Below are 26,167 nucleotides of genomic sequence, written 5' to 3' on the forward strand. Positions count from 1 at the left end.
TACAGATACGGTCTTGCTTTTCAAACCTAAGCATTTGGAAAGGGAAGAGATGGGCTTTGTCTATATTACTATGGTGGTCTGCCCAAGGAACTTCCATCTCGTCGAAGTGAAAGCAGTAGTCGCTCAGTTGTGTTTTGACTCTTTGCGACCCCACAGACTGTACCTCTGTCCATGGAAGTCTCCAGGCAAGAATATTGGAGTGGGTTGCCATTCCTTTCTACAGAGGGTCTTCCTGACCTAGGGATCAAACTTGGGTCTCTGCATTGCAGCAGATTCTTTACTTTCTGAGCCACCAGGGGAGCTTATCTCTACTAAGCTCCTGGCCAAACTCATCTGCAGCACAAATCCACACAGGACTAGCGGGGCAACTGAACGTTCTGAGAAAACAATGAACTCACAGGGAGAACTGTAGTATCTCTAAGAAGTGTAAGCACTACAAAACAAAGATGTAAAAGAAAGGCTTCATTTAAACGACGAAAACTGTGACATACATTAAAAAATACATATTTCCTCTTTGTCCCCGTCTCTGGCTCTGAGGTCTCCAAACTCATGGAGTTTCCAAAGTTTAACAGCAACGGAAGCATTCCTTGTTATAATACTTGGTCTTTTAGTCTTCACTTCCTGAAATAGCTTTGTGTGATAAAAGTGAACCATGTCTTTTGTTATGGATAACAAGCACCTTTCAACCACCCCTGGTTTATGTTAATGAAGTGACTTCTGGAAAGCCCCTAAGGGAACCCTCTTAGGTTGAAACTTACAATCCACAGCCTCTGCTTCCAAGAAGGTTGAGTTCAGTAATCACTGGCTACGGATGTACTCAATCATGCCTATTTAACGGAGCCTCCATAAAATCCCCAAAGGGCAGGGTCTGGAGAGCTTCCAGGTTGGTGAAGAGAACGCATCCAGAGCTGGTAGGGCAGGACAACCTCAACACGAGGACAGAAGCCCCTGTGTTCAGGACCACTCTGGACTCTGCCTTTTAGATCTTTACATCTGACTTCACCTGTATCCTTTCATCTCCTTTGTAATAAACTGGTTTCCTGAGTTCTACAAGCTCTTCCAGCAAATAAATTGAACCCCACAAAGCGGGTATGGGAGCCTCCCGTTAATAGCCAGTTGGTGGGAAGCCCAGGTAATAACCTGGATTTGTGATTGATATCTGAAGCGGAGGTGGGGGTGGGTTGGGTGGGTGACAGCCCTTAACCTACGGGATCTGACGCTATCTCCGGATAATTGTAGGACACCCAATTAGTGTCGCGGAAATGCTTCACGTGTGAAAACCTCACACATCTGGTGTCAGAAGTGAAGCAATGGTGGTCTACAAATAACAAATGTTGGACAGGGTGTGGAATAAAGGGAACCTCCTACACCTGATGGAAATTCAAACTGGTGCAGCCACCATGGAGGACAGCATGGAGCTTCCTTAGAAAATTAGAGTTACCATATGACATGTGATCCAGCAATCCCACTCCTGGGCATGTACCTGGACAAAACTCTAATTTGAAAAAACACATGCACCTCAATGTTCATAGCACCACCATTTACAGTAGGCAAGACACGGAAGCAACCTAAGTGTTCATCAACAGATGAACAGATAAAGAAGATGTGGCCCATTTATACAACGGAATACTACTTGGTCATAAAAAAGAATGAATTAATGTCATTTGCAGCAACATGGACGGACCTAGAGATTATCATACTATGTGAAGTAAGTCAGACAGAGAAAGACAAATATTGTGTGAAATCACTTACATGTGGAACCTAAAACATGACACAAAGGAACTTATTTAGGAAACAGACTGACAGACATCGAAAATAAACTTACGGCTACCAACAGGGAAAGGGGGGGTACATTAGGAGTCTGGGATTAACAGATACATACTAGAGTGCATAAAACAGATAAACAGTAAGGGCCTATATAGCACAGGGAACTATATACTCTGTACCTTGTAATAAATTATAATGGAAAAGAATCTGAAAAAAAAAAAAAAAAACCACACACACACACACATACATATTTATATATGTATATATATAGAACTGAATCACTTTGCTTTATACCAGAAACTAACATGGCATTGTAAATCATCTATACTTAATAAATAAAAATTTAAGAAGTGAAGCAGTGTTGTAGTAGAGTAGTGTGACAGTAAATGAAGCACGTAGAAGCTTTTCTTAGGGACAAACTACACCATGGGAAACACTTTGAAAATTTAACAAGCATAGTAAAAATCATTGGAGATATAAGGGAAGATACAATTATAAGGTGGGAATAAGCTATGAGAAAGAAGAACCAAGCAATTTTTTAGTGTAAAAATATAACTGCTGAAATAAAGAACTCAATAGGCAGCCTCAGCGGAAGAACTGACAAGAGATGAAAAACACAAAATCAGGTCACACAACTGACCCAGGCTCCCCTGGCGACTTAGACGGTAAAGAATCCGCCTGCAGGGTGGGAGCCCCGGGCTGGGAAGACCTCTAGAGAAGCAAATGGCGGCCCGCTCCAGGATTCTCGCCTGGAGAATCCCATGGACAGAACAGCCTGGCGGGCTACAGTGCAGGGGGTTGCAAGAGGCAGACACAACTGAGCGACTCACACCCAACACAAGACACATCAGGAAGGAAAAACAAGGAAAGGAGAAAAATGCCAATTCCTGTGAGAAGGAAAGAAAAAGAGATGAAACATCTGGAGAAACAATGACAGGATTTTTCAGAATCCAAGAAAGAAAGACCTAATAGCTTAGACTGAAAAGGCTCACAGGGTGACAAACAGAATTGATAAATAAAACACGTAAGTGTGCATGTCCATGTACCCAGATTATAATATTTACAAACATCAGACAAAGAGAAAATTCTAAAAAGTTTTCCAAGTGTAAAATCAGATCACCAATAGAAAAATGAAAGTCAGGCCAGATTTCTACATCCTAGCTGCAATAAGACAATAGAATGTTATCTTCAGAATTCTAGAGGGAAAACCTTCAATACCTGCATTTCATACCAAACTAAACTATTTAAATATGAGGGGGAAATGCATTTTCAGGTATATAAGATCTTAGTTTACTAGGTACAGATCTTACTCTGAAGAACTTTTACTGTATTCAAGCACAAAAGAACATTTATGAAGGAAGAAATAACTAGTTACAAAAAGAGGGAGCATATAATTTAACACTGTTCAGCCATAAAAAGGAGGTAGGTACCGACACATGCTGCAGCCTGGGTGAGCCTTGAGATCACTGTGCTAAGTGAAGGAAGCCAGATATGAAGGCCACACTCTGTGTGATTCCATTTATACACGAAATGGAGAATTCACAGAGAGACAGGACACAGATTTCCACCGTCACAGTGGTGGTAATTTGTGTCTGGATCTTAATCTATAAAGGTGACTGAGTGACAACACTGCCATCGAAAGAAAAGCTTAAGTTACTCACAGTTCCCCCTGAAACAAAAGGTCTGGTACTGCAGAGGCTCCAGAGCTGGTCTGCAGGCAGGAAGGAGCGAGCGGAAGGCCAGGGGCTGCAGCCTTTCTCGGAATTTCCGTGGGGAAAGCAGAGCAGGGTAAACAGACTAGGATTGGCTGGTTTGAATGATTCCAGCAGACTGTGGGGCCCGGAGAAGATTTAGGGCAGGAAGAAACACTGGCTTGGTATGTGAGTCAGACAGAGGAGGTTGAGAGTATGGACTGCAGACTGGCTGGTGTGTATACGAAAAGTGAACGCACTAACAAATTTACTGTCTACAGGAATTAGTCAGCCCTGGGAAGGGCAGTCTCTCCTCAACCAGCAAGAGCCCCCAAGATGGCAAAACATTAAAAAAAAAAACCATTAAAAATATAATGAATATGGGGGATGGAGGGAGGTATGGGAAGAGATGACTTAATGAGTATGGCGCTTCCTTTTGAAGTGATATACAAAGGTTTCGAAACTACAGAGTAATGATGGCTGCACAGTGTTGTAAAAAATATCACTGAACTGCAAACTGCAAAATGATTAAAATGGTTGTTTAAAAGTGGTTAGAAAAATGGGTGGGGGGGCAAAAATCTGATACAGTTTCTTTCAGCCGGAGGTTTAATGATGTTTGAGTAAGCAATGATAATCAGAAACCATTTTTTAAGGGAGTATATTTATAATTCTGAACAAAAATTCCTTGTGTGTGTGGGAGCGGGTTACTCTACAAGGAAGAGAAAGGTCAGAGAACACTGAAGACCCAGGGAAGCCACAGACCCTGACCAGACTTCAAAGAATCATAATGAAAAAGAAGAGTAAGCACGGGTCACAGTAAGCCAGGAGTAGCAACCAGGAGAATAGAAAGAAAATCTATAGTTTTCAACTCAATTTAAGAAAATTCAGTATGTATATTAGAATGGGGGTGGAGGTGGGAGGGAAAAAAAAAAAACAAGGAAAAGACAGTGTTACAAATAGAAAATACAGACTAAGAAGAAATATGTGTATTATTCTAGTCCCCCAGTTTTTCTGCTTATGTACCCTCTAGAAATATTTAGAAAAATTATATACCCTGTTGCATATTTTTAAGGCGACATCTATAATTTTTTATGGGAAACATGGTGAGCCAGGGACGAAAGAGCAGATAAAACCAAGGAGGGTGCGGGAACATAGGGACAGAGAGACCAGACCCTTATCACCCCTCCCGCCCCCATGCTGTAACTGTTAATGGAACAGTATAACCCGTTTCCCCTCCCGCCCCAGAGGGAGAAGGCATCTGCCCTACTCTTCCCCTACCCAGTATACATGCCTCATTCAACCAGCAAACAACCAGCAAGACCCCTATCCCACTCCTTGTACCCTGGCTATAAAAGTGGACTAAGGACCCCTGTTCAACGTCGGTTCTCCCTTGAGCTGGCCCGCTGTTCTAACAGCGTCTCCCACTCTAATAAACTTTATTTCCCTCTCATTCTGTCTCACATCTGGAAATTCTCTTCCAACCCGCACTGGGACCACGACAGGAAGTTCAGATGATTGCAAAGGATTTAATACTTAGAAACATCATACATGGTATGCGTGCATTAAATATGCTTAGTATTTATAAATGCAATTTAAGTTCTTTCAGTTTATGAAAAAGGTCTGCCCTAAAATTTCACTGGCAGAGCCTGTCTGCTCTATCAAACTGTCCAGCCACATCAGTTTCACTTTCTACTCAGAAAAAACTTGACTAATTTTCCAACTCTAACATGCTTATCCACACCACAGCGAGAGAATTCTTATTTTTAGAATAGACAACTAGACAGGTAGAGGCCCAGCACTCTGCACAAAACTGGCAGCCTGGATGAAACAAGAGCTGTCCCCTTCGCTATTTCCTACAGATGCTGTCTTTACTTGGCTCGAAGGAGGCTCCTTCAGGAACAACGCATTCTCAAACTACTCCTCTGTTTGGTCCACCGAAGGTTACTGTATCCTGCAGCAACCGATCTTCATAAGATTTGGGAAGGGCAAGCGAGATGCCTGCCTCTCTCCATGCAGTGAGAAAAGTGGAACCGAGAGGGGTCACATGAGGAAGGGAAGTCAGCACACCCCAGACACACGGAACCGGGAGCTCCGGAAACTGATCCCCTTCAGGCTGCCTCTGCCGGTGCAGCCCTGGGGAGGCCCGACACCCCCCACCCCAGGAATGACCGTGCCCCACTCTGAAAGCGGCTGCCCTAACAGTCATGACCTACTGTAAAGGGGTTGGAATCACTGGTCAACAGACACGGAATACAACACATTGGAATGGACAAAAAAAAAAAAAGGAACCAGAGTTATCCAGTCAACATAAGCCAGTTAAAACAAAAGGATACTTCAAGACTGAAAATAAATGGAAAGCTATAGGGCAAATAAAAATAAAAAGAACACTTGACAGCATTTTTAATATCAAACAACAACTTAAGGAGAAAAAACACGATGAGGGATCCAGAAAAATATTAAACATGAAAAAATAATCATGAGCACAAACGTATGTAGTTTCAACCATGTAATGAAAAAATGGGGAGAAATAATTAAATAAACCATCCCAGGGAAATTTTAGAAATATGTGATTTACTAGATCTCTCTTAAAACAAAGTAAAAAAAAGTAGGAGGCATTAGTTCTCCACTCAGATATTCCTTGCTTTAAAGTTCTATTTATTTCAAGTTAGAAAACTCAAAACCATAGAAAGACACCGAAGATAAATTAAGGCCCTGCCCCTCTCCTCTCCTCTGGTCCACTCTCCCCAGAATGTCTGTATGGAGTCAGTTCAGTTCAGTTGCTCAGTCGTGTCCAACTCTTTGCGATCCCACGGACCACAGCATGCCAGGCCTCCCTGTCCATCACCAACTTCCAGAGCCTACTCAAACTCATGTCCACTGAGTCAGTGATACCATCCAACCATCTCATCCTCTGTTGTCCCCTTCTCCTCCTGCCCTCAATCTTGTCCAGCATCAGGGTCTTTTCCAATGAGTCAGTTCTTCACATCAGGTGGCCAAAGGATTGGTGTTTCAGCTTCATCAGTCCTTCCAATGAATATTCAGGACTGATTTCCTTTAGGATGGACTGGTTGGATCCCCTTGCAATCCAAGGGACTCTCAAGAATCTTCTCCAACACCACAGTTCAAAAGCATCAATTCTTCTGCACTCAGCTTTCTTTATAGTCCAACTCTCACATCTATACATGACTACTGGAAAAACCATAGCCTTGACTAGACGGACCTTTGTTGGCAAAGTAATGTCTCTGTTTTTTAATATTTTGGAGCCCAAAAAAATAAAGTCAGTCACTGTTTCCACTGTTTCCCCATCTATTTGTTATGAAGTGATGGGACCAGATGCCATGATCTTTGTTTTCTGAATGCTGAGCTTTAAGCCAACTTTTTCACTTTCATCAAGAGGCTTTTTCATTCTTCTTCACTTTCTGCCATAAGGGTGGTGTCATCTGCGTATCTGAGGTTATTGATATTTCTCCCGGAAATCTTGATTCCAGCTTGTGCTTCTTCCAGCCCAGCATTTCTCATGATGTACTCTGCGTATAAGCTAAATAAGCAGGGTGACAATATACAGCCTTGATGTACTCCTTTTCCTGTTTGGAACCAGTCTGTTGTTCCATGTCCAGTTCTAACTGTTGCTTCCTGACCTGCATACAGGTTTCTCAAGAGGCAGGTCAGGTGGTCTGTTATTCCCGTTTCTTTCAGAATTTTCCACAGTGTATTGTGATCCACACAGTCAAAGGCTTTGGCATAGTCAATAAAGCAGAAATAAATGTTTTTCTGGAACTCTCTTGCTTTTTCCATGATCCAGAAGATGTTGGCAATTTGATCTCTGGTTCCTCTGCCTTTTCTAAAACCAGCTTGAACATCTGGAAGTTCACGGTTCACGTACTATTGAAGCCTTGTTTGGAGAATTTTGAGCATGATTTTACTAGCGTGTGAGATGAGTGCAATTGTGCGGTAGTTTGAGCATTCTTTGGCATTGCCTTTGGGATTGGAATGAAAATTGACCTTTTCCAGTCCTGTGACCGCTGCTGAGTTTTCCAAATTTGCTGACATATTGAGTGCAGCACTTTCACAGCATCATCTTTTAGGACTGGAAATAGCTCAACTGGAATTCCATCACCTCACAAATCTCACTTATCACAGTGATGCCTCCACTACACCTCTGTCCCCTTGGGGGGAGGCACTAGAGGAAGCGCTGCTTCTTGGATGGACTTGTGTAATTCATCATCTGCAAGAGTGACGCAGGGACAACCTGCGGGCACCCTGAAAATGTCAGGCCAGGAGAGAGAAGCCCGTCAAAAGAACCACACGCTACAAGATTCCATTTACTGAAATGCCCAGTGTAGGCAGATCCACAGAGACAGAAGTAGCTTGGTGGTTGCTGGGGGAAGGGACTGGGGGGAAATGGGAAAGGACGGCTAAGCGGTACAGAATTCCCCCTTCGGTGACAAAAATGGTCCAAAATTCACTGTGGTAACAGAGGCAAAACAGAATATATTAAAGTGTACTGAACACTACACTTTAACTGGATGAATTTAATGGTATGTAAATTATGTCTGAATAAAGTTATGATTTAAAAAACACCCCCAATATAGCAACTGCAATGCTTCCAAATGGGTTGGTTATGAATTGGTGGGACTTGGAGGCTGTTGAGGAAAATCACCTCACCATTCTGGCTCACATCAGAAATAATCCCAGTAGAAAGGACCTCAAGGAGGGTGACAACTCTCAAGTGATGTCAGCCTTCTAGAGAACGAAGTGAAAATAGAAGGAAACGGGATTTCTGACTAAAAAGGCCTTCCCGGAATCTAGCTGTTGCAGTGTACGTGCTCTGTGACTTCAAGGCAATGCCCATGAACTTGAACTGTGCTCAGGCTTTAAGGGAAGTCTAGGAACTTGGCCCAAGAACAATTAACTTCTCAAGCTGTAAGTTGAGTATCTGAATGTTTCCAAGCCTTCTGCCTCCTTTCAGTGACGTGCAACGGCTTTAATAAGCATTTGAAGATAACAGGACACATTAGCTAGTTAACTATTAATCATAACTATAACTCCAAAGGGGCAGGACACTGAGGAACCATTTTTCATCATTCCAACTACTGGTGCTTTTTGTTTGTTCCTCAGAACTTCTGTTTTGCTTTGGTTTTGATTTTTACTTCATTTGGAATGAGTTTAATGCCTGTCTGGATATGAGTAACCATCACCACAACCAGACTGAGCTCCTGTACCCCCAAAACTCCCTCCACTACCCCTTCGGGCTCACACCTCCCCCTGCCACTTTCTCCCACTGACCTGTTCTCCATCGCCACCGTTTCCTTTCATAGAATGTTATACTAATGCAGTCTCTATATGCTTAACTTCATAAGCTGCCGCCAATAGCACTGTCTTCCAGAGTAGCTGTTCCATTTCTATTCCCACCAGCAACGCCAGAGAGCCGTACCCGAGCCCGCACTTGGCACCGTCAGGGTTTTCTTTATTTCAGCCGTTTCAGTAAACGTGTTGCCATACTTCGCTGGAATTGTAACTTGCGTTTCTCTGATGACTGAGGATGCTGTGTCTCTCCATGTGCTTGTCTGCCTTCTGTACATCCTCTCTGGTGAAATGTCTATTCAGTATTTTGCCTGCTTTTTAAACCCAGGCTGTTCCATCACTGCTAAGCTTTGAGAGTTTCTCCACACGTTCTGCAGACGAGGCCTTGGGGTGTGCGATCATTTTCCCAAGGCTGTCTTGTGCCTTTTCATTGCTCCCCACAGTGTCTTTTCACAGAGTTTTAACAGTTTTTAATTTTGAGGAAACCAAAATTATTTTAATTTGACCAAGTCCAATTCATCTTTTTTCTTTTATGGATGGTTGCTTTGGGTCAAACCCTTTGCCTGACCCTAGGTCATGAAGGTTGTCTCCGGTTTTCTCCCAGAATTTTTATAGTTTCGTATTTTACACTTGGATTTAGCATCCATTTGGAGGTAACTTTTGTCCAATGTGTAGGAGTTAGGTCAAAGTTCATTTTTGGGGGCATATTCACATCTAATTGTTCCAACTTGAACATCTGCTGAAAAGACATTGGTTTGTTCATTGAACTGCCTTTGCACCTTTGCCAAACATCAGTTGTCTAACATCTCCCTAAGTCGTCTTGAAAAATCACGAGGTACCTTACTGGTATCGTACACACATCTCATTATTGGAACACAGAATTTGAATCAGGAGCACTGAATGGGTATTTGACTCAGTTATTTAGTGATACAGGCTGTGAGGTATGTAACCAGGCCCTGTCAGGCTGGAGCACAGAAGGAATGATGTGATCAGGTTTTGGTATCACAATATGAGAGGTACTGGCCCCTGGAAACATTCTGGGAGGGTGACTAAGCCAGTGAGGCAAGCCGCCATTAGAACACATAAGGCCTGGCTGAGAGACGAAGGGAAGCGAGAGCACGCGCTCTGGGCCTATGAAATGGAGCTCACTGGAGAGGCAGAACGCTGCTTTGATGGGATCCCGAGGGAGGTAATCAGTGGCTGCAAGCAGGGAATGTGCTCGATGCTGGAGTCGGAGATGGACAAGCTATGCTTCCTGCTTTAGAGTGGGAAAACTGTTTGGGTTTGACACAGGCCATCCGGTCAGTTTTAAGTATAAGGGCCATCTGTTTTATAGGAGGCTGGATGGAATGATTTGTTTGAGTTTGATTCTGTGTGACTGCCAAAGCTGGCCCAACGGACTGTTTTGAACAGATGACTTGTTTCTGTCTTTGGGTTTAATGGCCTCATGAAGAGGCTCAGGTCACGTGAAAGAGATCTGCCCACGGTCTCAAAACAGTGGTTGCAAAACTGAATTTGGAAACCAAGCCTCCTGATGCTTAGTCCAGGACTTCTTTTTACTGTTTGTCAAAATTTTTAGTCAACACTGTGTTCGCTGAAGACTCGCTGGGAAAGATTAGAGGGCAGGAGGAGAAGAGGATGAGCTGTCTGGATGGCATCACGGACTCAAAGGGCATGAGTCTGAGCAAATCCCGGGAAACGATGAAGGACAGGCTTGCTGCGGTCCACAGGGCAGCAAAGAGCCAGGCACGACTGTGATTGAAGAGCAACAACAAATCACCCAGTGCCTCCTTTCTGTACAGTGTCTCCTGGGTTCTTCTGACCCTTTGCATTTTCAGTCTTGCAGGCTCACTGTCTCAGAAGCCTTTAAAGAGAATGGAATCCTACACCTGAAATTTCAACATTTTTGTTTTCAATGACAAGATGGAGGGAAAATATTGCATCACATTAGACAGGTCTCTTCTCAAGATTTTAGTTCTGCTCTGAGCTGCTTCTGGGTGACCTACTGCTCTAATTAGGCTGGAAGTCAACTTGGCTTTCATGGGATTCAGGATAATGGCTGGAGGAAAAAGTTGTCAAGACTGCTTATCATCATCAGGGCTCACAGTGGCCTCACAGCATTCCAGGAATTCATCGATTCACTCCATGATGCATTCTGCTGGTTAACCATAAACACAGACTCACAGGGAGAACAAAAATCACGGAGTGATTTAGTCTTAATTAACATACTGGGGACAGAACAAAGCAGACACATAGTAACACTGGAACTTAGTGCCAGTCCCCTCCCCAAGCTCCCCAGGCAGGGGCGCGGTGCAGGAGGAAGTCACCGAGGACCCAGGCTGGCTGTCCCATCTCCTCCTTCCTCACGTGTGCTCAGCCACAGGAGGAGAGAGAAGCAACCCCAGCCCGTTCTGGCTGAGAGAGTTCTGGCGAGGATCAAAGCAGATGATGGGTGGGGAAGAGTGAAAAAGCACTGTCCCCAGGGGAGAGATGTATTCACGTAACAAGCACACGTGGGCGCCTGTGACAGGGCATGCACTGTGCGGAACACCAGGCAGGTGATGTGAAATGAAACACACGCCTGCACTCAGGACGGTCAAACACAACATGCTGCTGGCTGCAAGGACACTGCTGGGAGAGCACGGGGTGACCTGAGTGCGCAGGAGAGCGCTGCTCCCAGGCAGGGCAGTTAGGAGCAGCGACTGTGCACGTTCAGCCTGAACAGGGGATTAAGGCAGCAGAAGACCGTGCTAGAGTTTAGAAAATATCTCACTCTATTTCATATGATGCTCAAGAGAATCTGCAAAGTGGGTCCTGGTTTTATGATTACCCTTACTCTTAAAAATCAGTGAGGCTTCCCTGGTGGCTCAGCGGTAAAGAATCCGCCTGCCAATGGAGGAGACATGGGTTCAATCCCTGGGTCAGAAAGATCCCCTAGAGAAGTAAATGGTAACGCACTCCAGTATTCTTGCCTGGAAAATGCTATGGACAGAGGAGCCTGGTTGTCAGAGAGTTGGACAGGACTTAGCAACTGAACAACAATACTATAAAGCAGAGGCTCCCGACCAGGGAGGTTACTGGTATGCAGCAGGTGAGACCGACCACGCTGTAAACAGCCTGCAATACACAGGGCAGCCCCCACAACAAAGGATCACCTGGGCCCAAATGTCAACTGTGCCAGTGTGGAGCAGGCCTGCTGAAAAGGAGACAGGCCCACAGAGAAGCAGCAGCTTATTTAAAAAGCCACAGCGAGTTAGTGGAAAGGCTGGAACCTGAACGCAGGTCTCCTGGCACCTCAGACAGGTGTCCCAGGTCATACAGCCTGCACCGCTCTACACCTGGGCAGCAGAGGAAACGAGCCTGAAGGACAGGGGCCGGGGCAGGAGCTTGGCTGATGCTGGAGACCTGGAGTCAGAGCAGCACCAACAGGGAGAGGGGGAGGAGAGAGACTAGGGGAAAGAGAAAAGCAGAGGAGGCGGCAGGCAGTGGAGGTCTATTTCTGACTCCTAGCTATAACAGCCTTTAACATTTCTACAGCGATCTGCATTTAAAGAGGCTGGTTTCACACTCTCAGTCATCACAACAGTCTCATCAGTGCGGTAGGTCGGTGGTGGAAGAGGCCAAGATAAAAACATATTTTCTGAAGCTCAGAAGGATGAAACGCTTTACCCAGCGTTCCCGAGCTTGCAGAGCAGGGCAGGCCTCGGTCAGCACCCTCTCGGGCAGCTGACAGGCACCTCACCCCAGCCTGATGCAGCCCACAAAGGGGGCGCGGAGAGGGGGGAGGTCCCTCTGAAAGGGCTGCGCTGTGAGGGCAAGCACGCAGGCCCCTGGTGGTGGAGGCGGAGGCCCTGATTGGAGGCCGGTTGCCTAACTGCAGGGCGCCCCCGCCTCTCTGCGCATCGCTGCCTGTCCTCACAGTGAGAGAACCGCCAGCTCACCTTGAGGAGCCCTCCCTGCTCTGCAAACCAAGTCCAGTCTATTTTTAAATTCTCTATTCCACAGAAGCCAATGATGCTGCTTCTGAGGGTAGCCAATGAAAACTGTTACTAGGGAGGCAGCTGCTATAGCTGAGCTCCTTAGCCTCTGCTGACAGGAGATAGAATTACTTTGTTAATGAGCTACTTTTTCAAAAAAAAAAAAAAAAAAAAAACTGTCTTCTTAAAAAATATCTTTGTTCAAAAAGCCTGGCTGCTGTTTCAGGCAGTTCTGCTGCTGACGGCTTAGCTCCCACTAACGTTTCTCCTGTGACTGATGCCCTCACCGGGCTTCAGGGACGCACGGGGCAGGTGTGGTGGACGGGGGACACACAGGCTACAGCTGCCGGGCTCCAGGTCTCAGGGAAACGCGTCACCTTCCAGGACTGTCATCTAAGCTTTAAAATGAGGGGTGGGATGAGCAGGTCCCCTGAGCACACTCGGCACTGAGGCTCACACCATGTTGAGTCTGGTCTGAGTCAGCTTGTTTCCACTCTGCTTGTGAAGATTAAATAAAACAATGAATGGGGAAAAACTCCTGAAAAACAGGACATGTCACTGTCAGAGAAGCTTGTCAGAGGGGTGTGGAGCTCTAGAAATACAGGGAAGGCCATTTATCCGGGTGCCAGTTTATTTGTTCACAGGGGTCTCCAGCAGTAGCTCTCAACTAAGGAATGCAGCTCATTCAGTGCAATGGGAAAAATTCGAGACAAAGTTCCACCTCAAGTAATTACGATGAAGTAGCAACATTTGCAAGAATTACCTTTTCCTCATCACCAAGCCAAATCAAAGTCACACCACAACATCATGTTTGCTACTTTACATTACAGTGTGATCTTTCTGGCAGAGTGGTGGAATCACATTCCATACAACGCTGGGTGGGCACTTCCTAGTTTGGGGGACTCTTCAACTTCCACTGAATTGCACTTCATCAGTCTAGATCCAGCTAATAACAGAGTTCATGATTTAAAAATTTAAAAAACAAAACCAAAAAAGCCCCTATTGACAGGGTAACAGGCAGGAAGGCCAGGGGTCTCCAAATGGAGGAAATAGCCTGCAAGTGTCAGACATTTTTCTCTCTCAAGCGGCAGGAGGAAACAAACTAGCAATATTTTTTCCTTCTCTATACAAATTTAAAGGGAGGTTTCTCTTAAAATACTGTGTTGCCATAATGACACCTGGTTTCGCCTGAAGTTAGCTATTCTTGAGCCTAGAGATAACCAATGCCTTTTTCTTATGGAAATGTTCGTCTTAAGCTATGCTAATGTACTATGCCTTTACCCCAAACTCTGTCTCCAAGTCGGTTCCGCCTTTTGGCCCAGAACCTACTTGACAAACCAGTATGGATATTGTTCCCCTAATCTATGTAAATGAAACTATTTGTATGGTGATCTGTTCTTCTTCAAGATTCAAGTTAATCATTTTATGGCCCAGGATAAACCATTTGGCGCCAAGACTATCCCAAAATGCATCTTATGGGTGAGGGGCCTGGTGCCATTCTGAATTTTAAGACATTCCTTTCTTTCATTAACAGACTGCTAGTGACTATGTAACATCCAGCTGAAGACTAGCAGGCGGGTACTCTTTCTGCCCCCTTCTGATGCCTATGTCAGAAGCCTTCTCTATCTCCTTTATACTTTAATAAAACTTTATTACACAAAAGCTCTGAGTGATCAAGCCTCGTCTCTGGCCCCGGATTGAATTCTTCTCCTCCGGGGGCCAAGAATCCCGGTGTATTCGTGTGATTCAACAACAACCTTTCACTATCATCTTGGCCTGCCATCTGTGAACTAATGTATCTGTGTTTGCACACGCTGCTACCACCTGACACTTCAGTGGAGTGTCTTCGAAGTCGCTGCCTTGAAGTCATATATGCGACAGTGACTAGATCTAGCTGCTCTAGCCGGCAGGCCTTCAGGGGATCATCAACTCCACATCCCCAGGAGATCATCAACTCTTCACAAAGCCTTTGAGCTCTAAAATTTTAATAATCTCGATTTCCCACCAATACCAGCCTCTTTTTCAACTTTGAGTTCATAGCCAGGAAATGATTACTCAAGGTCCTGCCCAAACTGATTGACAACAAACAGACCTACCTGTGAACCCGCAAGGGAAAAGACAGGGCAGACACCACCTCGCTCCATCCAGCTGTGTCTACTGCAGCGCTGTGTCCTCTGGGAAACCACCCCCTAACTGAGTCACTGGGTGGGACGCTGCTTTGGTCATCTCTGCAGCCCCAGGCCCCAGTGCAGGACCAGACACGGGCAGTTGTTTAAATGGAAGACTACTGGATGAAGAAGTACAGTCTGTGACCGTGAAATGGCCTGACCCTGGGACCACAAGACGCAGACCAGCGTGAGCTCTGTCCTTGAGCAGCAGAGGGACCCCAGGCAAATCTCTTCACCTCTCTGCTGCTGCTGCTGCTAAGTCGCTTCAGTCGTGTCCGACTCTTTGCGACCCCGTAGACGGCAGCCCACCAGGCTCCGCCGTTCCTGGGATTCTCCAGGCAAGAACACTGGAGTGGGTTTCCACTTCCTTCTCCAATGCATAAAAATGAAAAGTGAAAGTGAAGTTGCTCAGTCGTGTCCGACTCTTCGTGACCCTATGGACCGCAGCCTACCAGGCTCCTCCGTCCATGGGATTTTCCAGGCAAGAGTACTGGAGTGGGTTGCCATTGCCTTCACCTCTCTACCCCTGGCCTATTTCATCACCTGTAAGATGATCTAATAAGGTGACTGATTCTGATGCTGCCTGGGACTGATGAGGCGACAGCAGACCTAGAAGCCACAGGTATCCTGCAAAGCAAGGACAAAAGCAATGGGCTGTTTCATACATGTATATAAAGAAACCTTTCCTAGCCTGGCCTTTGGGATAAGAACTGTCACCCAGAACTTTTCCTAGATGCTCCCTGCCCTGTAAACAAGAAGGATGCCATGCTAATCTCACGTGCTAGCAGCCTCCATAAAATCCTAAACTCAAGAGACACTGCCCTTGGGGCACAGAAGAAAGAGCCCAGGAGGCACGTGACTTGGGCAGCTGGTCCTGAGTCTCCCATCCGTCCCCCATTGGCCTCGGACAAGCGAGTCCCCTCTCTGCCTCAGTGTCCTGACAAGAAGAGATCCCCTCAAAGCTTCCTCGTCTGGCTCCTGCCCCTCAGTGGTCCCCCACTTTCCCACAGCCCTTTCACAGGCGGCTCTAACTTCATCAACCCCATGCAGGAGGCTCACCACCCTCGGATGGGGTGGTATCAACACACCGGCTGGAACGAGCTCCTCTGTCATCGTCTCTGTGCCCAGATTTTCTTTGAACAGTTTCTGCTTTTTATTCCCCCTTAGGGGAAAGCACGAATGCAGTCCCCACAACCACAAATTATGCTGTCATGTCTCCCACATTTGGGGAAATCGCAGGGGTCAGCACATCCAGAGTGCAATGGAAAGCCTCGCCCTGGGAAAACCACCTTCGTGATCATGGAATCTCCCCTGCCAGGTAAGTAAGTGTTTCTACTTTAATAAAGGCTCCTATAACTTATTTGGCAGGCAACCTAGAAATCCTTTCCAATTCCTCATCGAATTATTTGCCAAGAACTGATAGCCCAGATCAAACCCCGGGAGTTCTCACCTGGACTAACTTGGCTTCCTAAGAGGCTTCCCTGTCTCCAGATATAGCGCCTTCAAACCCACCTCTCATAGTTCCAAGGATAACCGGGTAAAACGCAAATCTGATGACATCAGGTCCTCACATAAAGCCCTCTGAAGAGGACGGCTCTCCTGCGGGAAGCGGTATAAAGCCCTCCCAAGCCTCAGCACTGGGGAGCTTATTCCTGGCACGTGCCCCGGCCGGTCTCGTCCCCTGTTGGTCCATCCCTGTCCCCACCCCACGCCCCCAGCACGTGGGAGGACCACTGTCAGGCCGTCTCTGCCGGAGCCTTTTCAGCATACGCCCAGCAGCACGTGCACGTCAGGCCCCCCACCCCAGGTCTGCAGCTCGGATCCCACGACAAGGTCTGTTTCTGGGTCTGCCACTGTGGGCTCCGCGAGGGGAGTCACCAGGTTTGACTTTATCTTCCCGGCAGCCTGGGAGTGCTCAGCCCGTGTTTATTTTCCTATGGCTTTGTATGAAGCTTTCTCAACAGCTTTTTCTTTCTTTCTTTTTAAATAGAAAGTGCATCCTCTTTTTTTTTTAAATATTTATTTGAGGCACACAGGATCTTCAATCTTCCTCCTGGGCATCTGTGACCTAGTTCCCAGACTAGGGATTGAACCCAGACCCCCTGCATTGACAGCACGGAGTCTTACCACTGGAGCCCTAGGGAAGTCTTTGGACAGTTCTAACATGGGATTCCGGATAGAGGGGTTGCTGCTGCGTGTGTGTGTTTAAGCAAAACCTCTGTGTTTAAGAAAACTCGCGAGTCATGAAGAATTAAAAGACTTTAAATTAGCAAGCTCTGTCTGGGGGCTGCAGGTGCCAGCTCTGCGTCTCTTCTCTGCCTGCCCTGTGCACGGTCCAGTGTGCTGTGAGCTCCCCAACCCTCCCCTCCCTCACAAATGGGGGCGCGCCACATGCCTCGCTCGACGCTGGAGGTGTGCAGCCTGGCTCCTGGATCCATATTCCCCTGAAACTGCACACCACGTTGTGGTTTAAGCACGTTGGACTTTCTCAGCGACCCTGTTAATAATTTCCATTAGTTTTTCAAAAGGGCTCCAAGTCACCAGAAGGAGCATTCCCACTGCCCCAACAGAAAGCACAGGGGCTGCCTCGAGCTAGGGGCTGCTGCTGAAGCCCTGTCATGGGGTGTTCCTGCTCAGGGACCACTGCCCACAGACATGGGGGTTAAAGGGGGCAGAGTCTCCACGGTGCTCTCGTCAGGAACAGAGAAACCAGGAGTAATTCACAGAGCGTTTGGAAACCTCCAAAAGCAGTGAAACCCAATACAAAGCAAGGAAACTGCACAAATCTGGAGATTCTATTTGGCTCAGCAATTTCGAGTCCATTTGCTAAATGCAATAATGTAACAGAGGTCTGAGTTCCTCCTCAGTTCAGGGGGACTCAGGAGCTGCAGGGTCCAAAGCCATGCCTTGAGGCACATGTGACCAGGAGCAGCAGAAATGGGGCAGGTCTGAGGAGTGATACTAGTGTAAAAGACACACCAGACTTCAAAGACTTAGGACCAAAAGTCATCTAATAATAGCTCATCAGTAATTTGTATGTTGATTACGTGTTGAAATTATAGTATTTTAGATACAGTACTTTAGATAAGATTGCTGAAATTAATTTTATCTGTTCCTTTTACTTAATAGGGCGATTAAGTATTTAAAACACTGCACATGGCTCCCACTTGCAGCTTGGGTTCTGTTTCTGTCGGTCAGGGCTGCTCTAGAGGACACGGCACCACTATTCACTAACCTCTGATTCAATTCACTCTGTCAGCGCTTAAGTAATTGATTCCCGCCTTAGAAATGTTCTACTCTCTGCAAATCAAAAGCAAAACTTTCAGAGAGAGTTTTCTAAGACAGGCATTCGCATTTTCACAAAAATAAAAAACTGTTCGCCAACGAGTATCTGAAAAAATACACTCACTAAGACAAATTGATCCATCGGGTCCAAATCCACGGTGCAAGCCACTGGTGATATACTATAGAAAATGTCATATCCGGGGTATACGTCTAATAATCGTCTCTCTCTAAAGACTTTTCCTGAGCACCTACTGCATACTGGACTCTTCACATCTGTTATCATTCTTTCCGTTTTAGATACGAGTGAACTGGAGCTAGGAGCAGCTCAAGGCCACTGGCAGGTGGCAAGTTGCCCGGGAGCCAGGCCACGGTACACGGCGTGCTCCACTCCCCCTCCTCTCCCCACACTGTAATGAAGGCACAGACATCACGCCTCTGGTTAGGGAAGCTGTCCTGTGAGGCAGACGTGGGAGGCTATCCATCACCGCATTGAAGGAGGGCATTCAAAGCCGTGTGAAGGACTTGCCCACATCTCACGGCTTGCTGGAACACAGTCTCACACCCAGGCGTTCTTGTAGCTTTTAAATGTATCCTCTCCGTGCTGCCACACACCACTTCCTCCTTTAATTAATACTGTGTTCCTGAAGGTCTTAGAATTAAAGGGGACATCAGAAGGTGGACTATTATTGCCAATAATAGTCACATTCATATTCAAAGACAAAACATACGTGACTGTACATTATATATTCCTACATTATGAATGTAGTAACGACACCATGACTTTTTAGTGTGAGACTTCACACATTCGTCAGCTCTTCCATGCTCACCATGCCATGCTAATTTGAAAGAGGGAGAACCTGAGGCACAAGACAGTTGAGTGACTTTGACGAACGGAGCTACTCGTGGACCAAATCAGAATTACACGTGAGGACAACAGAGTTAACCGGGGAAGCCTTTCCTCTTGGTCTCTAACTCCAGCGAAGGTCTGACTGACTGATGTATAAACTTCGAGGTAGGTAGGAAAATGTCAAAGCAAAAAGAGCGGGAAGATACATAGAAACGGTTAACTTCTCGTGAGGGAAGTGCGTTTACCGTGTGTGGGAGTCTGGTCTGGCTTTGCTCTGCCCTGTCTGGGCCTCGGGTCCTCAGCTTTCCCGGGGCTGCACTTCCCCTCCTTACAGGGCAGGGGGAGAAAGGCAACAGAACAGGAGTCGTCAGATTAGAGTCCTAGACCCAGCTCTGCTGAGAGCTACCCTGGCGATCATGCCCAAGTTCAGACCCTTTCCCGCTCTGTTTCCTCATCTGTAAGAGGGAGGTAATTCCTAACTTGCTGAGTGTGGTGTTAATTAAATAACGTATTATAAATAGAGCTCTTGGCACTTAGTAGCGGAATTTACAGAAGCTGTCCCATCTGTATCCTATGGTCTAGCTCTGAATGATAAACGAAGATATAATAACTATAAATTGCCCAAGACACAGAGGGTGTTCAGTAAATATTACTTCCCTTTCCCGCTGGAAATGCCTCAAGGGACCCCAGTGAAAATTAAAAGTACTTAAATACTGGGTCCAAAAATGTGGCTCCTAGCGCAATGAGCCAGAGGAGAGCTCAAGAGCTTTTTCAGTTCTAAAGATGCCTTTTCTTCTTCTGAAAGTACCCCCCAAGCCCTTCACAGACTGTCTTCAGACGAGATCCTGAGTCGCCTGAGCATCCTATTCTCTGTTTTAAATGTGTCTGCATCAGTCAGCTTGGGCGGCGGTAATGAAATACCACAGACTGGGTGTCCAGCAGTCGCAACTCCCTTCCTTATAGGAGGAGGAGGCCGAAGTCCAGATAGAGGTATGGACAGGCAGCTTCCTTGAGAGGCCTCTCCCCTGGCCTGTGGATGACGCCCCTCCCTGCACTTCACACAGCCTTCCCCTCTGCAGGTCTCCTGGAGACTCTGCTCTTCTTAAAGGAACAGTCCCAGTGGACGAAGCCTCCAGCCTTATGACCAGTTTGACCTTCAGTACCTCCTTAAAGGCCCCATCTCCAAATACAGTCACACTGGGGCTGAGAGCTTCGACCCACAAATATAGGGGGACACAATTCAGTCCACAAGTGTCCCAGACCACAATCCTCTGTTGGAAGCCTAATGGATACAATCCAGTGGACGTGCTCTGACAGTTGTGAAGATTACCGGGGCACTCATCTCCTCTGGAGGTAAAAACGGTACAGGTTTTACTCCGTTTTTATTTATCTTGCATGGTTTTGAATTATTTGGGATTCTTTAGGTTGTAAGTGACAGACACTAACGGGGAAAAATGGAATAAGTTCATACAGTGCAAAAAAGATAAGGCTCTTGGCTAAGTCTGGATTGAGCAGGACGGCACACGGGACACCCAGGCTCGACGACGCCAGGCGAGTTCCGTTTCTTTGGCCTCTGCTGAACCCTACCACCCTCTCTGGCTTCATTTTCAGACGGTCTTTACCCACATGGTGGGAAAGAGGGCTACAATGACTTGAGGCTTTCTTGATCCCGACATGACTGCACCTTTCCTAACAGCTCTAGCCCAGCAGGGGTTCCACAGAGGACTCAGTCACCCTGTACCTGAGCCAGTCACCACGGCAGGGGCTGGGTCGTGGCCGGCCCACACAGACTGCATGACCGGGCCAGGTGACCAGGGGCGGGCTGCTGCTTCCCCTCTACCTAACCCGCCTCTCCAGAAACGGCTGTGCGCACAACACAGCCTCTCTCGAGGAGTAACAGCGCTATTCCAGGGAACAAACAGGTGTGCTAAAACATAATTTGGTTGTCTCTCTCTTTAAAAATCTCCTGGGACTTCCCTGGTGGTGCAGTTGATGGGAACCCACTTGCCAAGGGAGGGGCCATGGGTTTGATCCCCGGTCCGGAAAAATTCTACAAGCTGCAAAGCAACTAAGCCCATGAGCCACAACTACTGAGCCTGTGCTCCAGAGCCCATGCTCCGCGACAGGGAAGCAACTGCAGTGAGAAGGCCATGGGTTGCAAAGAAGAGCAGCCCCTGCCGGCCGCAACTAGATAGCCTGTGCACAGCATCAAAGACCCAGAACGGCCAAAAATAAACAAACAAAAATACCCAGACTCTCGATATTTGTGCCACATCTGACCTACTGAAATACCCTTAAGCTCATCTCTGTCTCTCTGGCCGGGTGCTGAAACACAACTCCCCTTCATGGACCACAGACCTGTTGCGGCAAAGGGGCTTGCGCAACTCAAAGAAGTGACGAGCCACGTCGTGCAGGGCCACTCAAAACGGATGGGTCCTAGCGGAGAGCTCTGACAGAATGTGGTCCACTGGAGGAGGGGATGGCAAACCACTCCAGTATTCTTGCCTCGAGAACCCCGTGAACAGTATGAAAAGGCAAAAAGATATGACACCAGAAGATGAGGCCCCCAGGTCAGAAAGTATCCCATATGTTACTGGGGAAGAGCAGAGAAATAGCTCCAGAAAGAATGAAAAGGCTGGGCCAAAAGTGGAAACGACGCTCAGCTGTGGATGTGTCTGGGGGTACAAGTAAAGCCCAATGCTGTAAAGAACGACACTGCCTAGGAACCTGGAATGTGAGGTCCATGAATCAAGGGAAATTGGAAGTGCTCAAGCAGGAGATGGCAAGAGTGAACATTGACATCTTAGGAATCAGTGAACTAAATGGACAGCAACGGGCAAATTTAATTCAGATGAACATTATACCTACTACTGTGGGCAAGAATCCCTTAGAAGAAACGGAGTAGCCCTCATAGTCAACAAAATGCAGTACTTGGGTGCAATCTCAAAAATGACTGAATGACCTCGGTTCATTTCCAAGGCAAACCATTCAACATCACAGTAATCCAAGTCTATGCCACAACCACTAATGTCAAAGAAGCTGAAACTGAATGGTTCTGTGAAAACCTACAAGGCCTTGTAGAACTAACATCAAAAAAAGATGTCCTTTTTGGACTTCCCTGGTGGTCCAGGGGCCAAGACTCCGTGCTCCCAATGCAGGGGGCCCAGGTTCAACCCCCGGTCAGGGAATTAGATCCCACATGCTGCAACTTTCTTTGGCATTGCCTTTCTTTGGGACTGGAATGAAAACTGATCTTTTCCAGTCTTGTGGCCACTGCTGAGTTTTCCAAATTTGCTGGCATACTAAGTGCAGCACTTTCACAGCATCCTCTTTCAGGACCTGGAACAGCTCAACTGGAATTCCATCACCGTCACTAGCTTTGTTCATAGGGATGCTTTCTTAGGCCCACTTGACTTCACATTCCAGGATGTCTGGCTCTAGGTCAGTGATCACACCATCGTGATTATCTGGGTCGTGAAGTTTTTGTACAGTTCTTCTGTGTATTCTTGCCATCTCTTCTTAATATCTTCTGCTTCTGTTAGGTCCATACCATTTCTGTCCTTTATCGAGCTCCTCTTTGCATGAAATGTTCCTTTGGTATCTCTGATTTTCTTGAAGAGATCTCTAGTCTTTCCCATTCTGTTGTTTTCTTCTATTTCTTTGCATTGATCACTGAAGAAGGCTTTCTTATCTCTTCTTGCTATTCTTTGGAACTCTGCATTCAGATGTTTATATCTTTCCTTTTCTCCTTTGCTTTTCTCTTCTCTTCTTTTCACAGCTATTTGTAAGGCCTCCTCAGACAGCCATTTTGCTTTTTTGCATTTCTTTTCCATGGGGATGGTCTTGATCCCTGTCTCCTGTACAATGTCATGAACCTCATTCCATAGTTCATCAGGCACTCTATCTATCAGATCTAGGCCCTTCAATCTATTTCTCACTTTCACTGTATAATCATAAGGGATTTGATTTAGGACATACCTGAAAGGTCTAGTGGTTTTCCCTACTTTCTTCAATTTAAGTCTGAATTTGGCAATAAGGAGTTCATGGTCTGAGCCACAGTCAGCTCCTGGTCTTGTTTTTGTTGATTGTATAGAGCTTCTCCATCTTTGGCTGCAAAGAATATAATCAATCTGATTTCGGTGTTAACCATCTGGTGATGTCCATGTGTAGAGTCTTCTCTTGTGTTGTTGGAAGAGGGTGTTTGTTATGACCAGTGCATTTTCTTGGCAAAACTCTATTAGTCTTTGCCCTGCTTCATTCCGTATTCCAAGGCCAAATTTGCCTGTTACTCCAGGTGTTTCTTGACTTCCTACTTTTGCATTCCAGTCCCCTATAATGAAAAGGACATCTTTTATTGGGTGTTAGTTCTAAAAGGTCTTGTAGGTCTTCATAGAACCGTTCAATCAGCTTCTTCAGCGTTACTGGTTGGGGCATAGACTTGGATTACTGTGATATTGAATGGTTTGCCTTGGAAACGAACAGAGATCATTCTGTCGTTTTTGAGATTGCATCCAAGTACTGCATTTTGGACTCTTTTGTTGACCATGATGGCTACTCCATTTCTTCTGAGGGATTCCTGCCCGCAGTAGTAGATATAATGGTCATCTGAGTTAAATTCACCCATTCCAGTCCATTTCAGTTCGCTGATTCCTAGAATGTCAACATTCACTCTTGCCATCTCTTGTTTGACCACTTCCAATTTGCCTTGATTCATGGACCTGACATTCCAGGTTCCTATGCAATATTGCTCTTTATAGCATCGGACCTTGCTTCTATCACCAGTCACATCCACAGCTGGGTATTGTTTTTGCTTTGGCTCCATCCCTTCATTTTCTTTCTGGAGTTATTTCTCCACTGATCTTCAGTAGCATATTGGGCACCTACTGACCTGGGGAGTTTCTCTTTCAGTATCCTATCATTTTGCTTTTTCATACTGTTCATGGGGTTCTCAAGGCAAGAATACTGAAGTGGTTTGCCATTCCCTTCTCCAGTGGACACGTGCAGCACTTCCAGGCTTCAGCAATATGTGAACCGTGAACTTCCTGATGTTCAAGCTGGTTTTAAAAAAGGCAGAGGAACCAGAGATCAAATTGCCAACATCCGCTGGATCATGGAAAAAGCAAGAGAGTTCCAGAAAAACACCTATTTCTGCTTTATTGACTATGCCAAAGCCTTTGACTGTGTGGATCACAGTAAACTGTGGAAAATTCTGAAAGAGATGGGAATACCAGACCACCTGATCTGCCTCTTGAGAAATCTGTATGCAGGTCAGGAAGCAACAGTTAGAACTGGACATGGAACAACAGACTGGTTCCAAATAGGAAAGGGAGTACATCAAGGCTGTATATTGTCACCCTGTTTATTTAACTTATATGCAGAGTACATCATGAGAAACGCTGGGCTGGAAGAAACATAAGCTGGAATCAAGATTTCCGGGAGAAATATCAATAACCTCAGATATGCAGATGACACCACCCTTATGGCAGAAAGTGAAAAGGAACTATAAAGCCTCTTGATGAAGGTGAAAGTGGAGAGTGAAAAAGTTGGCTTAAAGCTCAACATTCAGAAAACCAAGATCATGGCATCTGTCCCATCACTTTATGGGAAATAGATGGGGAAACAGTGGAGACAGTGTCAGACTTTATTTTTCTGGGCTCCAAAATCACTACAGGTGGTGACTGCAGCCATGAAATTAAAAGATGCTTACTCCTTGGAAGGAAAGTTATGACCAACCTAGATAGCATATTCAAAAGCAGAGACATTACTTTGCCAACAAAGGTCCGTCTAGTCAAGGCTATGGTTTTTCCTGTGGTCAAGTATGGATGTGAGAGTTGGACTGTGAAGAAGGCTGAGCGCCGAAGAATTGATGCTTTTGAACTGTGGTGTTGGAGAAGACTCTTGAGAGTCCCTTGGACTGCAAGGAGATCCAACCAGTCCATTCTGAAGGAGATCAGCCCTGGGATTTCTTTGGAAGGAGTGATGCTAAAGCTGAAACTCCAGTACTTTGGCCACCTCATGTGAAGAGCTGACTCATCTGACAAGACTCTGATGCTGGGAGGGATTGGGGGAAAGAGGAGAAGGGGACGACAGAGGATGAGATGGCTGGATGGCATCACTGACTCAATGGACATGAGTCTCAGTGAACTCTGGGAGTTGGTGATGGACAGGGAGGCCTGGCGTGCTGCGATTCATGGGGTCGCAAAGAGTCGGACACGACTGAACAACTGATCTGATCTGCTGCAACTAAGATCCAGCGTAGCCAAATTTTTTAAAAAGTAAATATTAAAAAAAAAAAAAAAAAAGTCCTTCTCATCACAGGGGATTGGAATGCAAAAGCACAAAGTCAAGAGAGCCTGGCATGCTGCAGTCCATGGGGTGGCAAAGAGTTGGACACAACGTAGTGATTGAATAACAACAACAGAAAACACAAGTGACTTATCTGAAGTTGGTAAGATGCTCTGACACGTCAGCGCTCCCCCACCGGCACTGGTATGCAGAAGTGCAGCGAGTTTCTTCTCCTGACAGCTAGGCTTTATCACGGAAACATCAAGAGTAATTACATCGAGAGGGTGTTGTATTAGAAATTCCTTAAAAAAGAAACCACAGATGGGCACATCTGAGAATCAGCAGTGCTATTAAAGAAGAAGAAGAAAAAAAGCCACCACATGCACACTGTTGAATGAAATTTACCATTTTGGAACTGTCCAAAAATTTCTAGCTGCCAGGAACATATCAGAAAAACACAAAATAAACTGCCTTAGCAGTCCAAATTGGAATACAACAAAGTGAGTGAGTCTTGATTTTCCATTAAATTCCAAAAACAGAAAACCTAGCAAAAATACAATTTACGGGGACGTCCCTGTTGGTCCAGTGGTTAGGAATCTGCCTTGTAATGCAGGGGACATGGGTTTGACCCCTGGTCTGGCAACTCAGATCCCACATGTGGCATCAATTAAGCCGACACGCCACAATGACTGAGCCCACACGCCACAACTAGAGTCCATGAGCCACAACTAAAGATCCCATGTGCTTCGATACCCAATGCAGCCAGATAAATAAATATTTTTAAAACACACAAAACACAATTGAGAAAGAAAATTCAAGAAACAAAGTCTCATTGTAAAACAT

At 46.0% G+C, this 26,167-nt stretch overlaps 1 protein-coding gene and 1 non-coding gene across 14 annotated transcripts in view; both read right to left on the bottom strand.

Annotated features, from left to right (window-relative positions):
- Positions 1-26,167, bottom strand: part of EVL (Enah/Vasp-like) — a 155,812-nt gene that overhangs the window by 70,914 nt on the left and 58,731 nt on the right. The window contains exon 1 of one of the 13 annotated variants that reach the window (XM_086362962.1): positions 14,836-15,425. The exons of the other annotated variants lie outside the window; for them this stretch is intronic. The gene's annotated coding sequence lies outside the window, so the exon portion shown is untranslated. Of the gene's footprint in view, positions 1-14,835; positions 15,426-26,167 lie in introns of those variants that run through there. 13 annotated transcript variants of the gene reach the window in all.
- Positions 16,072-16,233, bottom strand: LOC147349012 (U1 spliceosomal RNA). Its single transcript, XR_015150671.1, has one exon. It is a non-coding gene; the product is annotated as a U1 spliceosomal RNA (small nuclear RNA).

Source organism: Bos grunniens, chromosome 21, assembly GCF_055505025.1.
Source record: "Bos grunniens cultivar Pamir isolate PY7600 chromosome 21, Bosgru_T2T1.0, whole genome shotgun sequence".
Classification (NCBI taxonomy): Eukaryota; Metazoa; Chordata; class Mammalia; order Artiodactyla; family Bovidae; genus Bos; species Bos grunniens.